Below are 3,323 nucleotides of genomic sequence, written 5' to 3'. Positions count from 1 at the left end.
AATAATATACACTAGTACTACCTAAAAATAAATTTAAGTGTACGAAGGAGGTAGTGTTGATGTTAAAATAAATAAAATGATAGCCGACTCCTGAACTAGGCCAATAGCAAACTGCAATATGCAAGTGTTAATCAGATATACAAGTGTTAAGAAACTAGTATTCCATTAGAAGTAAGTTACTAGGTTTTAAATTTTCATTCACGATGTCATTCTGCCCAACAGGTAACAAGTTAACTCTGGGTGGCCTTGGCATCTTTCCATTCTGCAGGGTGGTTGAGCATCTGTTCAGAGGCTGCGGGAGGGCGGGACCAAAGTTCGACGTTGTTTCCTTCAAGTGGCGTCGTGGTCCGAAGCGCAGCATTATAGATTTCTTCATTACTGTTTTAGCTGTTGTGTTGTCTTGGCCTATTTTTTCCCCACTTTCAATTATGGGCATTTGGACTTTTCCCAATTTCTGTATGCCTTAAATGTATTTGTTATTACACTCAAATTCCAGTTTTTTTTTTTCTTGTATTTAAATAAAGGAGATATAGTACACAGTAAAAGTTAAGCAGCCTGTATTGAGTCTTAAATAAGTTTAATGATAAGCAAGTGTTTTGCAGATATTGACGTGTTGAGAAATAAGGACTAGGTTTTTAATTTTCTGTGAGCACTCATTGGGAAAGTGCACAATATACAGGACTATATGCTATGCCGAGCAATATGGTTATTTGTGTGTGTAAAAAGAAGTAGCTGAGACATGAAGTACATCTCAATATGTTTTATTTTACAAGGTCATTGACCGCCTCCTTAAAATTTACAAAGTTTTCAAAAGACCTGCCAGAAAGTCCTTTGGACGTGGACGCCTTGACCATGTAGGTCTTTTTTTTTTTTTTTTTTATCAATATTTTTTGTGACCCTGTGCAGATTGGGCAAAAAGCGCACAGGCGCGTAGTATTTTACATTGCCAGTCTTCATCATCACCTTGTGGTGGTGGTGCTTGTTGTTGTGCTGCTGCTACTGCTGCTGAAGATGGTGTATTTGCTACAGCAGGTCATGTTGATAATGCTGCTAATGCTGATGCACAAGCTGACGTGAGGGGCGTAGCTGGTGCAACTTTGCCTTTAGCTTGCTACAGAACAAAAAATAAATATCACGGGTAAGCCCTGAAATGCATTAAAACACTGGCAAAGGAAATTATGTTATTTTTTTATCGACCTACTGACCTCCTCCTCCTTTGTGAGGATGTACAGTCGAAATCGCTTAACGTGACATTGATGTCCTACTCTGTCATCAGTAGCCACTGACGCACGAAGCAGAAGGCTTCCTGGACCATCTTCCATTCTTCTGCGCTTTTGGCGAGATCGTTACGGAAGAACTTGGAGAGGTCATAAAACTGCCACATCTCCTCGAACGTGAAGGACCGGAAGCTGCCATGCCCGCAGATGGCCCGGTCGATGTTCTGCTCCAAGTGGCATGACACCGGAGGGAACATATCCACGTAGCGTAGAAGCTGCTCCTTCAGCCACCACTCCCCAGTTTTGGTGTCGCACCTTCCCATCTGTCGTCGCCTCTCCTTCACGTGGCTATCGAGGAGACTTTTTAAGAGAGCATGCAGTAGTTGTTTTAAACTGATTTTTTTATTTTCTTTTGGGTAACAAAGACACACATCAATTTCTTATTTATACTCACTACTTGACATAGCAGACATCTTCCTCCATAAGCCACAGAAGGTCTTGCCTTTGTATTTCCCAAAGGTCACCGTGAGCTGGCCAAGGATCTGCTGGTCTGTTGGAGCTGCGGTGACGGCATGGCAGTTTTTCCTAGCTGTCAGGCGTAAAAAAACATCAGACAAGAAGAAATAATGTAGTTCAATTCATTTTTTAAATGAAGGAGATGTTGTTGTTTTTTTAAAAGGCATCCAGAACAATACCTTGTTTGTACATGTACTTCTCAGGCGCAGTTTAGGCAGCAAAGCATGGTGGCCGGTCATCGCTTCTGATGTACACTGAGAAACACAAAGGCAAGTGTCAACACAAAAAAGCAGGACATGACACGGAGGAAAAATTCTAGATGATAGTAATAATAAAATTGCATTTTTGTTGGTTGTGAAGACGATGCCTCCATTCCTAGCTGGCAATTAGAAAAACAAAAATGACGATGTTCAGAGATGCTAAAATGTTGAGAGGGGTGTCTTGAGTTCATCTAATTCCCAAATTCCAAATAAAAACGAACTTATTGGGGAAAGTGCAAAATTGGCCCACTTACAAAATGATGACGTCTATGTAGTACAGTATGTAGAAAGTGACCTTATCCAACATTGGGGCTTCTTCCCCTTCACATGGAAGAATCATGTTTATGGGTATGGTTCCCTTTTAAGATCTTATACTTCTGACAAACATTTCCGATGACCCTTTCAACATGGATTCTCAAATGTGCTGACAGCGGCCTTTTGTAAATGCTGGGAGTTTGACATCTGAACACTACATGCCCACACATTCTTGCATGTCAAAACCTCTGTCAGCCAAGACATTGTCCCCAGGTAACAAATATTTAAAAAACAAAAAAATCACTGTTCAGGGTTATATGTTTGTCACTTGTACGCCCTCCCCAGCCTTTTGATAAGAAACAAATGGCTCCCTTGGGTGTAATACATATTAAATACTTCATAGTGTGGTGGTGCTTGTAGCTGGAAAACATTTGGGCACGTGCTTTCAGATTTGATGAGTTTTCTGTGAAAATTTCAAAACGGTCAATAATCACAGTCTGTGTCACATCCTGATTGGTGTTGTGCGTCTCATCCTCCGTGATTAGCTGATCACCTTTTTCTCCAGCTTCATGTGTCCCCTCTTCAGTCTGTAGCTGACCACTTTCTTCTCCAGCGTCAGGTGTCCCTTCCTCATTCTGTTGGTGACTGTTTATTTCACCAGGCTCAGATGGTCCCTCCTTGGTCTGCAGCTCTTCAATGTTTGCATCCTGCTGGACCCCCATCTCTGGTGCTTGCAGTGTCTCTTTCCGTAGCTGCTCACGTTCGTCTTGCAGAGCGTGCAGTGTTTGTCGGTGTAACAGATGTGTGTCCCAGATGTAGGGGTGGTGCCCAGTCTGGGTCAGTCTCCATCATTTCATAAGCTGGTTCACCTGCAATCACAGGTTTTATTTAGAAAGCTAGGCAAGATTGGATATTTCCATGGCATTTCACTTTCGTAAACACTTAATCAGACATGCTACCATCCCATCAGATCATCAGAATTTATAAATCAAGCCGGATGCAACGGACAGGACGTGAAAAGTGGACATGTCCGGGCAAAGAGGACGTTTGGTCATCCAAGCAAACAGTCATGGCC

The 3,323-nt window shown here is 42.1% G+C and overlaps 1 long non-coding RNA gene across 1 annotated transcript; it reads right to left on the bottom strand.

Annotated features, from left to right (window-relative positions):
• Window positions 1-932: 932 nt before the first annotated feature.
• On the bottom strand, window positions 933-3,090 carry LOC130911585 (uncharacterized). Its single transcript, XR_009062303.1, has 5 exons — window positions 2,802-3,090; window positions 1,913-1,987; window positions 1,672-1,806; window positions 1,206-1,577; window positions 933-1,111 (listed from the first exon to the last, which is right to left on the bottom strand). It is a non-coding gene; the product is annotated as an uncharacterized LOC130911585 (long non-coding RNA).
• Between the last annotated feature and the right edge of the window lie 233 nt (window positions 3,091-3,323).

Source organism: Corythoichthys intestinalis, unplaced genomic scaffold, assembly GCF_030265065.1.
Source record: "Corythoichthys intestinalis isolate RoL2023-P3 unplaced genomic scaffold, ASM3026506v1 HiC_scaffold_60, whole genome shotgun sequence".
NCBI lineage: Eukaryota > Metazoa > Chordata > Actinopteri > Syngnathiformes > Syngnathidae > Corythoichthys > Corythoichthys intestinalis.
This window is presented reverse-complemented; position numbering and strand designations above follow the sequence as displayed.